Source organism: Capricornis sumatraensis, chromosome 16, assembly GCF_032405125.1.
Source record: "Capricornis sumatraensis isolate serow.1 chromosome 16, serow.2, whole genome shotgun sequence".
NCBI classification, from domain to species: domain Eukaryota; kingdom Metazoa; phylum Chordata; class Mammalia; order Artiodactyla; family Bovidae; genus Capricornis; species Capricornis sumatraensis.
The window spans coordinates 18,156,957-18,175,572 of record NC_091084.1 but is presented as its reverse complement, the minus strand read 5'-3'; the positions used below and the strand labels follow the sequence as shown (position 1 = coordinate 18,175,572).

General features: G+C 39.6%; 1 protein-coding gene across 2 annotated transcripts in view; it reads right to left on the bottom strand.

Moving 5' to 3' along the window:
- The window catches only part of CWF19L2 (CWF19 like cell cycle control factor 2), a 149,386-nt gene that overhangs the window by 6,192 nt on the left and 124,578 nt on the right, over window positions 1-18,616 (bottom strand). The gene's annotated exons all lie outside the window — the stretch shown is intronic.

Genomic DNA, 18,616 nt, shown 5'->3' with positions numbered 1-18,616 from the left:
TGTACTCTGCATATAAGTTAAATAAGCAGAGTGACAATATACAGCCGTGACGTACTCCTTTCCCAATTTGGAATCAGTCTGTTGTTTCACGTCTGTTGTTAACTTTTGCTTCTTGACATCCATACAGGTTTCTCAGAAGGCAGGTAAAGTGCTCTGGTAGCCCTATCTAGGAGAAGGCAATGGCACCCCACTCTAGTACTCTTGCCTGGAAAATCCCATGGACGGAGGAGCCTGGTAGGCTGCAGTCCTTAGGGTCGCTAAGAGTAGGACACGACTGAGTGGCTTCACTTTCCCTTTTCACTTTCATGCACTGGAGAAGGAAATGGCAACCACTCCAGTGTTCTTGCCTGGAGAATCCCAGGGACAGGGGAGCCTGGTGGGCTGCCATCTATGGGGTTGCACAGAGTTGGACACAACAAGTGACTTAGCAGCAGCAGCCCTATCTAATTACGAATTTACCGTAGTTTGTTGTGGTCCACACAGTCAAAGGCTTTAGCATAATCAATGAGATGGAAGTAGATGTTTTCCTGGAACTCTCTTGCTTTTCTGATGATCCAGCAGATGTTGGCAATTTGATCTCTGGCTCCTCTGCCTTTTCTAAATAAAGCTTGAACACCTGAAAGCTCTCAGTTCACGTACTATGGAGGCCTGGCTTGGAGAATTTTGAGTATCACTTTGACAGCATGTGAAATGAATGCAATTGTGCAATAGTTTGAACATTTTTTGGCATTATCCTCTTTGGGATTGGAATGACAACTGACCTTTTCCAGTCCTGTGGCCACTGCTGAGTTTTCCAAATTTGCTGGCATATTGAGTGCAGCACTTTAACAAACAGTATGATCTTTTAGGATTTGAAATAGTTTAGCTGGCATTCCAACACCCCTACTAGCTTTGTTCACAATGATGTTTCCTAAGGCCCACTTGACTTCACACTCCCAAGATGTTTGGCTATAGGTGAATGATCACACCATCGTGGTTATCCAGGTCATTAAGATATTTTTTTTTTGTATAGTTTTTCTGTGTATTCTTGACACCTTTACTTAATATCTTCTAATTCTGTTATTTCCATACCAATTCTGTCTTTTTTTTTTTTGCCCATCTTTACATGAAATGTTCCCTTGGTATCTCTAATTTTCTTGAAGAGATCTCTAATCTTTCCCATTCTATTGTTTTCCTCTGTTTCTTTGCACTGTTCACTTTGGAAGGCTTTCTTGTCTCTGCTTACTAGTCTTTGGAACTCTGCATTCAGGGGGGCGTGTCTTTCCTTTTCTCCTTTGCCTTTCACTTCTCTTTCCTTATATATTTGTAAGGCTTCCTCAGACAGCCATTTTGTCTTTTTGCATTTCTTTTTCTTGGGGATGGTTTTGATCACCGCCTCTTGTACAGTGTCATAAACCTCCATCCACAGTTCTTCAGACACTCTATCAGATCTAATCCCTTGATTATCGCTTCCATTATACGACCATAAGGGATTCGATTTAGGTCATACCTTAATGGCCTAGTCGCTTTCTCTACTTTCTTCAATTTAAGTCTGTGTTTGGCAATAAGGAGTTCATTATCTGAGCCACAGTCAGCTCCTGGTCTTATTTTTGCTGACCATATAGAGTTTCTCTATCTTCTGCTGCAAAGAATATAATCAATCTGATTTTGGTATTGACCCAAGAAAAAGAAATGCAAAAAAGCTAAATGGCTGTCTGAGGAGGCCTTACAAATAGCTGTGAAAAGAAGGGAAGCGAAAAGCAAAGGGGAAAAGGAAAGATATACCCATTTGAATGCAGAGTTCAAAAGTATAGCCAGGAGAGATAAGAAAGCATTCCTCAGCGATCAATGCAAAGAAACAGAGAAAAACAATACAATGGGAAAGACCAGAGATCTCTTCAAGAAAATTAGAGATACCAAGAGAACATTTCATGCAAAGATGGGCTCAATAAAAGCCAGAAATTGGAGGGACCTAACAGGAGCAGAAGATATTAAGAGGTGGCAAGAATACACAGAAGAACTGTATAAAAAAGACCTTCATGACCCAGATAATCACGATGGTGTGATCACTCACCTAGAGCCAGATGTCTATCCTGGAATGTGAAGTCAAGTGGGCCTTAGGAAGCATCACTACAAACAAAGCTAGTGGAGGTGATGGAATTCTAGTTGAGCTATCTCAAATCCTGAAAGATGATGCTGTGAAAGTGCTGCACTCAATATGCCAGCAAATTTGGAAAACTCAGTAGTGGCCACAGGACTAGAAAAGGTCAGTTTTCATTCCAATCCCAAAGAAAGGCAATGTCAAAGAACGCTCAAACTACCACACAATTGCACTCATCTCATACGTTAGTAAAGTAATGCTTAAAATTCTCCAAGCCAGGCTTCAGCAATATGTGAACTGTGAACTTCCAGATGTTCAAGCTGGTTTTACAAAAGGCAGAGGAACCAGAGATCAAACTGCCAACATCTGCTGTATCACTGAAAAAGCAAGAGAGTTCCAGAAAAACATCTATTTCTGCTTTATTGACTATGCCAAAGCCTTTGACTGTGTGGATCACAATAAACTGTGGAAAGTTCTGAAAGAGATGGGAATACCAGACCTCCTGACCTGCCTCCTGAGAAACTGGTATGCAGGTCAGGAATCAACAGTTAGAACTGGAGACGGAACAACAGACTGGTGCCAAATAGGGAAGGAGTACGTCAAGGCTGTATATTGTCACCCTGCTGATTTAACTTATATGAGAAACACTGGGCTGGAGGAAGAACAAGCTGGAATCAATATTGCCGGGAGAAATATCAATAACCTCAGATATGCAGATGACAACCAGCCTTATGGCAGAAAGTGAAGAACTAAAGAGTCTCTTGATGAAAGTAAGAGAGGAGAGTGAAAAAGTTGGCTTAAAACTCAACATTCAGAAAACTAAGATTATGGCATCTGGTCCCATGACTTCATGGCAAATAGATGGGGAAACAGTGGCAAGAGTGGCTGACTTTATTTTTCTGGGCTCCAAAATCACTGCAGATAGTGACTGCAGCCATGAAATGACAAGACACTTACTCCTTGGAAGAAAAGTTATGACCAACTTAGATAGCATATTAAAAAGCAGAGACATTACCTTGCAAACAAAGGTCCATCTAGTCAAAGCTATGGTTTTTCCAGTGGTCATGGATGGATGTGAGATTTGGACTATAAAGAAAACTGAACGCCAAAGAACTGATGCTTTTGAACTGTGGTATTGGAGAAGACTCTTGAGAGTCCCTTGGACTGCAAGGAGATCCAACCAGTCCATCCTAAAGTGATCAGTCCTGGGTGTTCATTGGAAGGACTGATGTTGAAGCTGAAACTCCAATACTTGGGCTACCTGACACGAAGAGCTGATTCATTTGAAAAGATCCTGATGCTGGGAAAGATTGAGGGCAGGAGGAGATGGGTACGACAGAGAATGAGATGGTTGGATGGCATCACTGACTTGATGGACATGAGTTTGGGTGGACTCCAGGAGTTGGTGATGGACAGAGAGGCCTAGCGTGCTGTGGTTCATGGGGTTGCAAAGAGTCAGACACGACTGATCGATTGAACTGAACTGATCTCCATGTGTAGAGTAGTGTCTTGTGTTGTTGGAAGTGGGTGTTTGCTATGACCAGTGCATTCTCTTGACAAAACTCTTGTTAGCCTTTGCTCTGCTTCCTCTTGTACTCAAAGACCAAACTTGCCCGTTACTCCAGGTTTCTCTTCACTTCCTACATTTGCATTCCAGTCCCCTATGATGAAAAGCACATCTCTTTTTTGGTGTTAGTTCTAGAAGGTCTTATAGTTCTTCATAGAACGTTTCAACTTCACCTTCTTTGGCATTAGTGGTTGGGGCATAGACTTGGAATACTGTGATACTGATTGAATGGTCTGCCTTGGAAACAAACAGAGATCATTCTGTCATTTTTGAGACTGCACTGAAGTACTGCATTTCAGACTCTTTTTCAGACTCTTTTTTTGACTATGAGGGCTACTCCCTTTCCTCTAAGGGATTCTTGCCCACAGTGGCAGATATAATGGTCATCTGAATTAAATTTGACTACTGCTGTCCACTTTAGTTCACTTATTCCTAAAATGTCGATGTTCACTCTTACCATCTCCTATTTGACCACTTCCAATTTACCTGGATTCCTGGACCTAACATTGCAGGTTCCTATGCAATATTGTTAACAACATCAGACTTTACTTTCCCCACAAAACATATCCATAACTGGGCGCTATTTCTGCTTTGGCTCAGCCTCTTCATTCCTTTTGGAGCTATTGCTCTGCTCTTCTCCAGGAGCATACTGGACAGCACCAACCAAGGTAGTTCATCTTTCAGTGTCATATCTTTTTGCCTCTTCATACCTTCAAGGGCAGAGAAAGCGATGGCATCCCACTCCAGTACTCTTGCCTGGAAAATCCCATGGACAGAGGAGCCTGGTAGGCTGTAGTCCATGGGGTGGTGAAAAGTCGGACACGACTGAGCGATTTCACTTTCACTTTTCACTTTCGAGCATTGGAGAAGGAAATGGCAACCCACTCCAGTGTTCTTGCCTGGAGAATCCCAGGGATGGTGGAGCCTGGTGGGCTGCCATCTATGGGGTCACACAGGGTCGGACACGACTGAAGCAACTTAGCAGCAGCAGCAGCAGCACCTTCATGGGGTTCTCAAGGCAAGAACGCTTAAGTGGTTTGCCATTCCCTTCTCTAGTGGACCATGTTTTGTCAGAACTCTCCACCATGACTTGTCCATCTGGGGTGGCCCTACAATGGCATGACTCAGTTTCATTGAATTACATCCTTTTACTTAATTATATATATTTTGTATTGTGCCCTCCAGAAGGCATGCCTTGGGAAGAGATAGTGTAGTGTGATAGGGTGGAAGAAGAGTGGTCATCTTGAAATAGTATAAAGCAATTAAAACTGGGGCCTATAAAGAGTTGTATAGGTTATAGGAAAAGTTTAAGTTAAAAAATCAGTTTACAAACTAGTATATAACATAAAATGCAAAGAAATGGTTACTACTCGTGCTTTTTAAAAAATATTTTCACATTTTAAAGTAAAATTTAAAACACATATGACATACACAGTTAGCCAAAAAATAGATGGACAAGACTCTAATCACATTTCTGTTACTTATAACTATAACTTTAGACAAGTTATTTAAGATCTGTGAGTCTTATGATAAATATGAAGAGCTCAGAAGTCTGCTGTGAGGATCAAATAGAAAAATGCATATTAAGTACACAGACTAATGTTTGGCAAAGAGAATATTATTCAAATATTTTCATTTCCATCTCCTATTAACACTGCTTTGTGCAAATCTAGTAGTCAAAAAAGAATGGAAGGCCCCATTAAAATATTTTTGCTATCTAAAAATAGATCAACGTGTGAAACATGAATATGAATGGCTAAAATTATATTGAAGACTATATGGATAAAGAACAGTACTCTCCAGGAAGGGATCTTGAGGAATCAACTTATGATAACAGTGTCCATGTTTTTTGTTGGTATGATATTGTATTTTGCAGAAAAATGGCTTCCTAAATATGTCAATGCTCTAATTCCCTATTTGCCATAAATAAATTACATTATAAGGCAAAAAGGGCTTTGCAGATATGATTAAGTTAGGGATCTTGAAATGGAAAGATTATCTCAGGTTATACAGGATATGACAGAAAGGTCAGAGTCAGAGAAAGACTGGAAGATCTTATACTGGTTGGCTTTGAAAGAACCACAAGCCATAGAATGCAGCTGACTTCCAGAAACTGAAAACAGCAAGGAAATGGATTCTCCCTAAGAGCCTCAAAAAAGAGCAGGCCTGCTGACATCTTGATTTTAAACCCATTTCATATTTGTGACTCCCAAAATTATGAGATAATAAATATGTTATTTTTAAAGCACTAAGTTTGTGGTAATTTGTATATACACAGCAAAGCTCAACAACATATTGTATAATTTCCAAGATGAACACGCTGTCACAAACAACTCTTCTCTCACTGAAGGATGCAAAAGGTACAACCTATGCTCTTGCTAGATGAGTTATTAGTCAGTAGGCACTGCGAAGGTTCCAATATCAAAGTACACGTACATTTAGTACTCCCCTTTTCTTGCCCTGACCAGCAGGAGTGAAAGAAGTTGAAACTTTGTACCACCCATGAAGAGTACTGACAGAATTACAGCAAAAAATTTTATTGATGATAGAAAAACAGTAGTATTTGTTTTCCGCTTTAAACATTCCAGTCTTTAATCCTGACTTTCTATAACTGTCCTCATATTTAAAGATCCCGGGGTAAACACAAATTTTCCTTGAGGTGGTCTTTGCTTAGTTTTGAAAGTCAAACCCAAGATCTCTTAGATGTTTTTCAACTGCTACAGTTACCACAGAATTAAATTTCAAAATCATAATAAAAAGTTGAGAAGAATTCATGTGACCTCTCTATAAACTGTCTTGAGAATTAAAAAAAACTATCTTGTGAAAAAGATCATTTTCTTGACAACTTAGTGAACATCATGCAACCCCTCTGCAATTAACATTCAGACATCTTTCCCTTGCATATATTCATGAACTTCACACTATACTGAAAATAAATCAAAAGACCTAGAGAAAGTAGATAAAATAGACATTAAAACAAGTTTATACTCACACAAATAAAAACATAAATGAACAGAGAATCAGAATGAATTATTAATAGGCAAATCTGTACTAATAGCCAAGAATCTACTATGGGAAAAAAATCACCACCCCCAATACACATACAAAATACTTAATAAAACTAAGGAGATGGGATAGAAGGCTGCTTTTTTATGGACGTAGAGTTTTTTTAAAAGAAGCATAATGAGATTTCTTCAGAATTAAAGTTAAAATAGATCAAGTTTGTTCACTTCATGCTCAGAAACATTATCATGTTAAAAAGACACTGGAAAGCTTAACTTTGTAAAAAGTGACCTGCTTTGAAATTATTCTTAGACTCAAGTTCTCGTCACAATTCCATCCACATAATTATTAAATCCTAAAGCTAAGAGGGACTTCAAGAGGTCATCTAGTTCATTCCCAAGCTGCTCTGGCTCTCAAATAGTCTCAGATAAAACACTACGTGGCGATTTAGAAAAGAAACCACTTCAAAGTTAAATATGTAATAACCATTGCAAGAAGAATCTGTATGTAGGTTTCTTACTGGTTAAATGAAAATATTAACCCTACAGGAACTTATTTCAGGTATACATTCAGATTAAAATAAATAAACTTGCAGTAGATACTAGACTGTTTTTGTTCAGGTGCTAAGTCATGTTCTATTCTTTGTGACCCCATGGACTGCAGCAAGCCAGGCTTCCCTGTCCTTCACTGTCTCCTGAAGTTTGCTCAGACTCATGTCCATTGAGCTGGTGATGCCATCCATCTCATCCTCTGCCGCCCTCTTCTGCCCTCAATCTTTCCCAGCATCAGGGTATTTTCCAATGAGTTGCCTCTTCACATTAGGTAGTCAAAGGGCTGGAGCTTCAGCATCAGTTCTTCCAATGAATATTCAGGGTTGATTTGCTTTAGGATTGATTGGTTTGATCTCCTTGCTGTCCAAGGGACTCTCAAGTCTTCTGCAGCAACACAATTTAAAAGCATCAATTCTTCAGCATTCAGCCTTCTTTATGGTACAGCTCTCACATACGTACACGATTACTGGAAAAACCACAGTTATGACTACAGCGACCTTTGTTGGCAAAGTGATGTCTCTGCTTTTTTTATACACTGTCTAGGTGGGTCACAGCTTTTCTTTCAAGGAGCAAGCATCTTTTAATTTCGTGGCTGCAGTAACCATCCACAGTGATTTTGGAGCTGAAGAAAAGAAAATCTGTCACTCTTTCCATTGTTTCCCCATCTATATGCCATGAAGCAATGGGACCAGAAGCCATGATCTTCATTTTTTGAATGTTGAGTTTTATGTCAGCTCCTTCACTCCCCTCTTTCACCTTTACTAAGAGGCTCTTTAGTTCCTCTTCTCTTTCTGCCATTAGAGAGGTATCATCTGCATATCTGAGATTGTTGGTATTTCTCCTGGAAATCTTGATTCTAGCCTGTGATTCATCCAGACTGGCATTTTGCATAATGTACTCTGCTTAGAAGTTAAATAAGCAGGGTGACAATATACAGTCTTGATGCATACTTTTTGCAATTTTGAACCAGTCTGTCATTCCAAGTCAGGTTCTAACTGTTGCTTCTTGACCTGCATACAGGTTTCTCAGGAGGCAGGTAAGGTGGTCTGGTATTCCCATCTCCTTAAGAATGTTCCATAGTTTGTTGTGATCCACACAGTTAAAGCCTTTTCATTCTTTCTGGAGCTATTTCTCTGCTCTCTCCCAGTAGCTTATCAGGCACCTTCCAGCCTAGGGCGTTATCTCCTGGTGTCATAGCTTTTTGCCTTTTCATACTGTTCATGGGCTTTTCGAGGCAAGAATACTGGAGTGGTTTGCCATTCTCTTCTCCAGAGGTACTAGATGGCTTACCAATAAAATATTGCATATATAGTAGTTATCATGGAGTTCATATATGTTGACATATCTATCAATATATATACTTGTTTTAAACTGATATTTAAGTTCAAAGACATTCTAAAAGATCTATTATTTTTTATTCCCCCTACATGTTTTCTATTTTTGATGTCCTATTTTACATCTTTATGCCTATCCCTTAGCTGTTTACTTTAGTTATACTTAATTTTATCATTTTTGTCTTTTGACTTTTTTAAAATTCAGTTTTAAAAAATACTTATTTGGCTGCATTGGGCCTTAGCTGTGGCATGCAGGATCTTTGCTGCCATGCGCCCAGGGCTCTCCAGTTGCAGCATATGGGATTTGTCACCCCATGGCATGTCGGATCTTTGTTCCCTGACCAGGGTCGAACTTGCATCTGAAGGTGAATTCTTAACCACTGGACCATCAAGGAAGTCCCTCTAATAGTTCTACTTTTTGAGATTTTTTTTTTAAACCTTCTTATTTTATACTGGGATATAGCTTATTAACAATGTGATAGTTTCAGATGAACAGCAAAGGGACTCAGCCATACATATATATGTATCCATTCTTCCCCAAACTCCCCTCCCATCCAGGTTGTCATGTAACACCAAGCAGAGTTCCATGCGCTATACAGTAGGTATTTGTTGCTTATCCATTTTAAATACAGCAGTGTGAACACGTCCATCCGAAACTCCCTAATTATCACTTCCTCCTGGCAACCACAAATACGTTCTCTAAGTCCGTCTCTTTCTATTTTGTAAGGAAGTTCCTTTGTATCATTTCTTTTAGATTCGACATATAAGGGATGTCACACAATATTTCTCCTTCTCTACCTAAATTACTTAACTCAGTATGACACTCTCTAGAGTAGGAGGGTTCCTTTCTCTCCACACCTTCTCCAACATTTATTTTTGATGATATTCATACTGCCTGGTATCATTTCTTTACTATTATTCAACTTCTCTATGGCTGTTTCTTAAGCTATAAGATAGGGAAAAAGAGGGGGAGTTCAAGAAATCAGAGAAGGTGATGGCACCCCACTCCAGTACTCTTGCCTGGAAAATCCCATGATGGAGGAGCCCGGTAGGCTGCAGTCCATGGGGTTGTGAAGAGTCGGACACAACTGAGCGACTTCACTTTCACTTTCCACTTTCATACACTGGAGAAGGAAATGGCAAACCACTCCTGTGTTCTTGCCTGGAGAATCCCAGGGACGGCGGAGCCTGGTGGGATGCTGTCTATGGGGTCGCACAGAGTCAGACACAACTGAAGCGACTTAGCAGCAGCAGTAGCAGTTCAAGAAATAAACATATAAATGGCCTGGAGCTACTAAGCATTTAATAAAGGTTTGCTCTAAGGCTATCGTGGTAGGTGTTTTATATATCTCTCTTCTTGGGTGAAATGTTTTATCAAGTCCTTAGTCCATTCATTAGGTAAGTTTTAAGGGGCTTTTCTATCAGTATTTATAAGTATTTTAAATATTAACAATATCAGCTCAGCTCAGTTCAATCACTCAGTCATGTCCGACTCTTTGTGACCCCATGAATTGCAGCATGTCAGGCCTCCCTGTTCATCACCAACTCCCGGAGTTCACCCAAACTCTTGTCCATGGAGTCGGTGATGCCATCCAGCCATCTCATCCTCTGTCGTCCCCTTTACCTCTTGCCCCCAATCCCTCCCACCATCAGAGTCTTTGCCAATGAGTCAACTCTTCGCATGAGGTGGCCAAAGAATTGAAGTTTCAGCTTTAGCATCAGTCCTTCCAAAGAACATCCAGGACTGATCTCCTTTAGAATGGACTGGTTGGATTTCTTTGCAGTTCAAGGGACTCTCAAGAGTCTTCTCTAACACCAAAAGCATCACTTTTTCAGCGATCAGCTTTCTTCACAGTCCCACTCACAACCATACATGACCACAGGAAAAACCATAGCCTTGACTAGACGGACCTTTGTTGGCAAAGTAATGTCTCTGCTTTTGAATATGCTATCTAGGTTGGTCATAATTTTCCTTCCAAGGAGTTAAGCATCTTTTAATTTCATGGTTGCAATCACTATCTGCAGTGATTTTGCAGCCCCCCCAAAAAAAGCCTGACACTGTTTTCCACTGTTTCCCCATCTATTTACCATGAAGTGATGGGACCAGACGCCATGATCTTCATTTTCTGAATGTTGAGCTTTAAGCCAACTTTTTCACTCTCCTCTTTCACTTTCGTCAAGAGGCTTTTTAGTTTCTCTTCACTTTCTGCCATAAGGGTGGTGTCATCTGCATATCTGAGGTTATTGATATTTCTCCCGGCAATCTTGATTCCAGCTTGTGCTTCTTCCAGACCAGCGTTTCTCATGATGTATTCTGCATAGAAGTTAAATAAGCAGGGTGACAATAGACAGCCTTGACGTCCTCCTTTTCCTATTTGGAACCAGTCTGTTGTTCCATGCCCAGTTCTAACTATTGCTTCCTAACCTACATATAGGTTTCTCAAAAGGCAGGTCAGGTGGTCTGGTATTCCCATCTCTTTCAGAATTTTCCATAGTTTATTGTGATCCACACAGTCAAAGGCTTTGGCATAGTCAATAAAGCAGAAATAGATGTTTTTCTGGAACTCTCTTGCCTTTTCCATGATCCAGCGGATGTTGGCCATTTGATCTCTGGTTCTTCTGCCTTTTCTAAAACCAGCTTGAACATCTGGAAGTTCACGGTTCATGTATTGCTAAAGCCTGGCTTGGAGAATTTTTACCATTACTTTATTAGCATGTGAGATGAGTGCAATTGTGTGGTAGTTTGAGCATTCTTTGGCATTGCCTTTCTTTGGGATTAGAGTGAAAACTGACCTTTTCCAGTCCTGTGGCCACTGCTGAGTTTTCCAAAATTGCTGGCATATTGAGTGCAGGACTTTCAGAGCATCATCTTCCAGGATTCAAAACAGCTCAACTAGAACTCCATCACCTCCACTAGCTTTGTTTGTAGTGATGCTTCCTAAGGCCCACTTGACTTCACATTCCAGGATATCTGGCTCTCGGTGAGTGATCACACCATCGTGATTATCTTGGTCATGAAGATATTTTTTGTACAGTTCTTCTGTGTATTCTTGCCACCTCTTCTTAATATCTTCTGCTTCTGTTAGGTCCATACCATTTCTGCCCTTTATCGAGCCCATCTTTGCATGAAATGTTCCCTTGGTATCTCTAATTTTCTTGAAGAGATCCCTAGTCTTTTCCATTCTGTTGTTTTCCTCTATTTCTTTGCATTGATCACTGAGGAAGGCTTTCTTATCTCTCCCTGCTATTCTTTGGAACCCTGCATTCAGATGCTTATATCTTTCCTTTTTTCCTTTGCTTTTCACTTCTCTTCTTTTCACAGCTATTTGTAAGGCCTCCCCAGACAGCCTAACCTCTGTCTTATCTGTCCCAGTTAGTGAGAGAGAAGAGATTTAAATGAAATCAATGACATCTGCTAACTTTGTGGGTTCTTCTTATCTAAGTTTAAAAGGTATCTTTCTTTCAGAAGTCTAGCCAAAAATACAATTCTATTGTGTTCTAAATTGTTGTTAAAACCTAATTCTAATTTTGTTGTACACTCTGAAGCCTTGACTTTAGCAGGGAGCCACAGGAGGGGGCAGATGTTACCTGTGTGTTTGCCATATATGGCCTTCATTATTTTGAGGTATATTCCCTCTATGTCCACTTTCTGGAGAAATTTATCATAAATGGATGCCAAATTTTATCAAAAGCTTTTTCTGCCATCTATTGAGATGCTCACATGGTTTTTATTTTCAATTTGTTAATGTGGTATATCACACTGATCAATCTGAATAGTGGAAAATTCTTGCAATTCTGGGTTAAATCTCACTTGATCACGGTATATGATCTTTTTAATATATTGCTGGGTTCAGTCTGCTATTAGTTGTTGAGGATTTTTTCATCTATGTTCATCAGTGATACTGAACTCTAATCTTTTTGTGATATCTTTGTCTGGTTTTAGTATCAGGGTGATGCTGGACTCATATAGATGAGTTTAGAAGCATTTCTTCCTCTGCAATTTTTTGGAATAGTTTCAGAAGGATAAATGTTAGGTAGAATTCAGCTGTACAGCCATCTGGTTCTAGATTTTTGTTTGCTGGAAATTTTTAAATTACTGACTCAATTTCAGTACTGGTAATACGTCCATTCATCTTTTCTATTTGTGCTTGGCTCAGTTTTGGAAGAGTATACCTTCAAAAGGCCCCAAATAGCCAAAACAATCTTGAGAAAGAAGAACAAAGCTGGAAGAATTATGCTCCCTGACTTCAGATCATACTCTTTAATACAAAGCTACACCCATCAGAACAGTTTGATACTGGCATTGAAAACAGACACAGATCAATGGAACAGAATAGACAGCCCAGAAACAAACTCACACACCTACGATCACCAAAAGGAACCAAGAATATACAATGAAAAAAAGACAGTCTCTTCAATAAACAGTGCTGGGAAAACTAGACAGATACATGTAAAGAAGTGAAATTAGAACATTCTCTTACATCATACAGAAAATAAAAGTTAAAATGGATTAAAGATCTAAAGTTAGGGCCAGATACTATAAAATACCTACAGGAAAACAGAGAACATTCAGGGACATGAATCACAGCAAAAATATTTGTATCCATCTCCTGCTGCTGGTGCTGCTAAGTCGCTTCAGTCGTGTCTGACTCTATGCGACTCCATAGACAGCAGCCCACCAGGCTTCCCCCGTCCCTGGGATTCTCCAGGCAAGAACACTGGAGTGGGTTGCCATTTCGTTCTCCAATGCATGAAAGTAAAGAGTGAAAGTGAAGTCGCTCAGTTGTGTCCGACTCTTCACAACCCCATGGACTGCAGCCTACCGGGCTTCTCCGTCCATGGATTTTCCAGGCAAGAGTACTGGAGTGGGGTGCCATTGCCTTTTCTAATCCATCTCCTGGAGTATATTAAATAAAAGCAGAAGTAAAGAAATGGGACCTAAGCAAATTTAAAAGCTTTTGCACAGCAAAGGAAATTATCAACAAAATTTAAAGACAACCTACTAAATGGGAGAAAATTTTTGCAAATTATATGACCAATAAGGGGTTAATCCAACATATATAAACAGTTAATACAGCTCAATATAAAAACAAACAAACAAACAACCCAACTAAAAAGGGGATAAAAAAACTGAATTTTACCAAGGAGGAAATGAAGATGGCCACAGGCATATGAAAAGATGCTCAAAATCACTAACATCAGGAAAATGCTAATCAAAACCAAAACCACAATGAGATATCACCTCACACCTTTATGGCTACTGTTAAAAATAAAACAAATAACAAAGTTGGCAAGGATATAAAGAAAAGAGAACACTAAAACCCTATTGGTGGGAATGTAAATTGATGTCGCCACCAGGCAAAACAGTATAGAGGTTTATTAAAAAACTCAATATACAACTACCATATAACTCAGCAATTCCTCTCTTGGGTATATATATCTGAAAAAAACAATAACTTGAAAAGGTATATGCATAGAATGTTTATGCTGTTGTTCAGTTGCCAAGTCATGTCCAAATCTTTGCAATCCCATGGCTGCAGCACTCCAGGCCTCCCTGTCCCTCACCATCTCCCAGAGTTTGCCCAAGTTCACGTCCATTGACTTGGTGATGCCATCCAACCATCTCATCCTCTGTTGCCTTCTTCTCTTTCTTCCTTCAATCTTTCCCAGCATCAGGGTCTTTTCCAATGAGTCAGCTCTTTGCATCAGATGGCCTAAGTACTGAAACTTCGGGATCACCATCAGTCCTTTCAATGAATATTCAGGTTTAATATCCTTCAGGATTGACTGGTTTGATCTCCTTGCTGTCCACAGGACTCTCAAGAGTCTTCTCCAGCACCACGGTTCAAAAGCATCAATTACTCGATTTTTTATGGTCCAATTCTCACATCTGTATATGATTACAGGAAAGACCACGACCTTGACTATACAGACCATTAACAGCAAAATGATGTCTTTGCTTTTTAATACACTGTCTAGGTTTGTCATGGGCTTTCCTGGTGAGTCAGTAAAGAATCTGCCTGCAAGGCATGAGACGCAGGTTCAATCCCTGGATGGGGAAGACCTCCTGGAGGAGGGCAAGGCAACCCACTCCACTATTCTTGCCTGGAGAATGCCATTGACAAAGGAGCCTGGTGAGCTGTGGTCCATTGGGTGACAAAGAGTCAGACACCACTGAAGCGACTGAGCATTGTTTGTCATAGCTTTCCTTCCAAGAAGCAATCATCTTCTAATTCCATGACTGCAGTTACCATACACAGGGATTCTAGAGCCCAAGAAGAAATCTTTCACTGCTTCCACCTTTTCCTCTTCAATTTGCAATGAAGAGATGGGACCAAATGCCATTTTAGTTATTTTAATATTGAGTTTTAAGCCGGCTTTTCCACTCTCTTCTTTCACCCTCATCAACAGGCTCTTTAGTTCCATCTCATTTTCTGCCATTTGAGAAGTATCATCTGCATATCTGAGGTTGCTGATATTTCTCCTGGCAACCTTGATTCCACCTTGTAAGTCATCCAGCCCAGCATTTTACATGATGTACTAAGCTAAGCTCATCATGTATAAGCTAAATAAACAGGGTGACAATAAACAGTCTTGTTGTGCTCCTTCCTCAATTTTGAACCAGTCCATTGTTCCATATAAGGTCCTAACTGTTGCTTCTTGACCTTCATACAGGTTTCGCAGGAGACAAGTAAGACGATCTGGTATTCCCATCTCTTTAAGAATTTTCCACAGTTTGTTATGATCCACACAGTCAAAGTCTCTAGCATAGTTAATGAAACAGAAGTAGATGTTTTTCTGGAAATCCCTTGCTTTCTCTATGATCCAGTGAAAATTGGCAATTTTATCTCTGGTTCCTCTGCCTTTTCTAAAGCCAGTTTGTACATCTTGGAAGTTCTTGTTTCACATAATGCTGAAGCCTAGCCTGAAGGATTTTGAGCATAACTTTACTAGCATGGAAAGTGAGTCCAAGTGTCCAGTAGTTTGAACATTCTTTAGCACTTCCCTTCTTGGGAACCGGGATATCGATTGACCTTTTCCAGTCCGCTGGCTACTGTTAGGTTTTCCAAATTTGCTGACATATTGAGTGCAGCACTTTAACAGCATCATCTTTTAGGATTTTAAACAGCTCTGCTGAAATTCCATCACCTCCACTAGCTTTACTGGCAGCAGTGCTTCTTAACGCCCTTTTGACTTCACACTCCAGGATGTCTGGCTCTAGGTGAGTGATCACACCATTGTGGTTATTCAGGTCATTAAGTGTCAGGAGCCACGTTTGGCATTACTGACAAAATGGAGGCACAGCCCCAACCCCCTCTCTTTGTCCCGCAGGCACGGACCCAGGATGAAGGAGTTAGGCCTTGTAACTCTGACTTGTTTTTTCCCTTCCTCGGCTGAATTGACTGAAAAGAATATTAAGGTGCTTATTGTTCTTGAGAGGAGCATGAGAAGGCACAAAGCCTTCTGCAGCTGTGCTCAGAGAATAATTCATAAAGTTAATCATTGACATTTTATCAAGGACTTTTGCAGAAGAGTGTTCCAGGGTAAGCACGTAGGCCGCAGCTTGAGGCCATGGGAGGGATTGCTATCTGAAGCCTGTTTGTGAGGAAGGTGTTTTTATGGCAAAGGAGTTTGCTGCATTTAGGGCTTAGTAATAATTAAAATAGTTAGAAGCTAAAGATTTAATGAATGTTGTAATGTTAGCATATTCTACTATAGCTCATAGAGATTAGGAACTTTAGCAATATTAATAGCTAGAATCCCTTTTGAAGAAACAGTGAGCTTAGGATACTAGGGATAAACAGGAGTTAGAAAGATAAGATATAAGCTGAGGTTTGTGGTATGCAGCCCAGACTTAAGCACGAGTTACAATGTAATCACGAGTTAAAGTAAAACACTATTCTGAGAGAACCGCTGGAGCAGAAACTCTGTTTGAAGGGCAACAATGATTTATGGAGACAATAAATCTGGGTGAGTGGAAATTGAAAATGTCAAACCTCTGACCTAATGCTTTTGTAAAAGTATAAAAAGAATCTTAAGCTTGAAATAAAGTTACGCAGTCCAAGAAAATTCAGAGGCTGCATCATACTTGCCGACACCATTCCTCCCTTCGGGTTAAATCCCTGGCTGCTGGAGCTGGACTCGGGCAATAAAGATCTTTGGTGTATAAAGATCTTTGGTGTTATAGTTCTTCTGTGTGTTCCTGACATCTCTTCTTGATCTCTTCTGCTTCTGTTAGGTCTTCACCATTTCTGTCCTTTACTGTGCCCATATTTACATGAAATGTTCTTTTGATATTTCCAATTTTCTTGAAGAGATCTCTAGACTCCTTCATGGTCACTGACTTGTCATGTTGAAGGGGCTTGTGTAACTCTATGAAGCTATGAACCATGCCATGCAGGGCCACCCAAGACAGATGGTTTCCACTGGAGAGTTCTGACATAATGTGGTCCACTGAAGGAAGGCGTGACAAACCACCCTAGTATTCTTGCTACGAGAACCCCATGAACTGTATAAAAAGCCAAATGTTCATCAGTTCATTTCACTCGATCAGTCGTGTCTGACTCTTTGCGACCACATGGACTGCAGCATGCCAGGCTTCCCTGTCCATCACCAACTCCTGCAGCTTGCTCAAACTCATGTCCATCGAGTTGCTGATGCCATCCAACCATCTCATCCTCTGTCATCCCCTTCTCCTCCTGCCTTCAGTCTTCCCCAGCTTCAGGGTCTTTTCCAATGAGTCAGTTCTTCACATCAGATGGCCAAAGTATTGGACTTTCAGCTTCAGCATCAGTCCTTCCAATGAATATTCAGGACTGATTTCCCTTGGGATTGACTGGTTGGAAAATGTTCATAGCAGCATTATTTACAATAGCCAAGATATGAAAGCATCTGAAGTGTCCATCAACAGATGAATGGACAAAGATGTTAAAAAGAACAGAATTTTGCTATCTGCAGCAACATGGATGGACTTAGATGGCATTTGGCATTATGGGAATTGAAGTAAGGCAGAGAAGGACAAATACTATATGATATCACTTATACGTGGAATCTAAAAAATGCAACAAACTAATGAATAAAGGGGAAAAGAAGCAGACATACAGATATAGAGAACAAACTGGTGGTTACCAGTACCAATGAGCAGGGGCAATATGGGGTTGGGGAGTTGAAGATACAAACTATCATGTGTAATATAGGCTCAAGGATGTATTGTACAACATGGAAAGCACAGCCAATATTTTGTAATAACTGTAAATGGAAAGTAAACTTTTAAAATTGTATTAAATTTCTTTTTAATTTTTAAAAAGAGAAAAGAATTATAAATGGTTTTACTTTTGAATTAAAACTGTCTCCAATAATGCAGATTTCAATCTTTTGTCTGGGATATAATAAAGGTAATAAAGGATATAAAAAAGGAGATCTATTAGTCACATGTATCAGGAGTCTGGATTTCAAAAGAAATGCGATAGAAATATTCTAGTGATATCTTCTATAATAAGGGTCAGCAAAATTTTAAAAACTTATAAAAAACCTTTTAAAACCTATAATAAAAGTTTTAACTTAAATAAAAATAATTTGGGCATTGCACATCATAAACTTTTTATTGTAACTCTGAATTCTGCCCTTGTAGCATGAAAGCAGCCAAGGACAGTACTCATTAAAGGATATATCTATGTTACTATAAAACTTCATTCACACAAACAAGCAGCAGGCTGGATTTAGTACAAAGAATGCAGTTGCCAACTCCTGCACCAGAATATAAGCTACAAAAAGTCTTTGCTCTGCTTCATCATGTATAAATGTACCTAGAACACTGCCTGGTAAATAGCAGGCATTCAAATATACATTCATATAATACTCTTTTCATAGAAAAAGAAAAAGAAATCTAGAGTTCTATTATATATCTATTCCATTTAATGTGAATTTCTAGAAAAGAAGGAGGTCACTACAGAAGTACTCACCTTAAGTTTTACCTCAATTTAAAACTTGACTTGAAAATCAAGATTAAACTATGAAGCATGGTTAGTAAGGTCTCTAGAAGAAAAAATGTATTCATAATCTAACTCAACTACTATTTTAA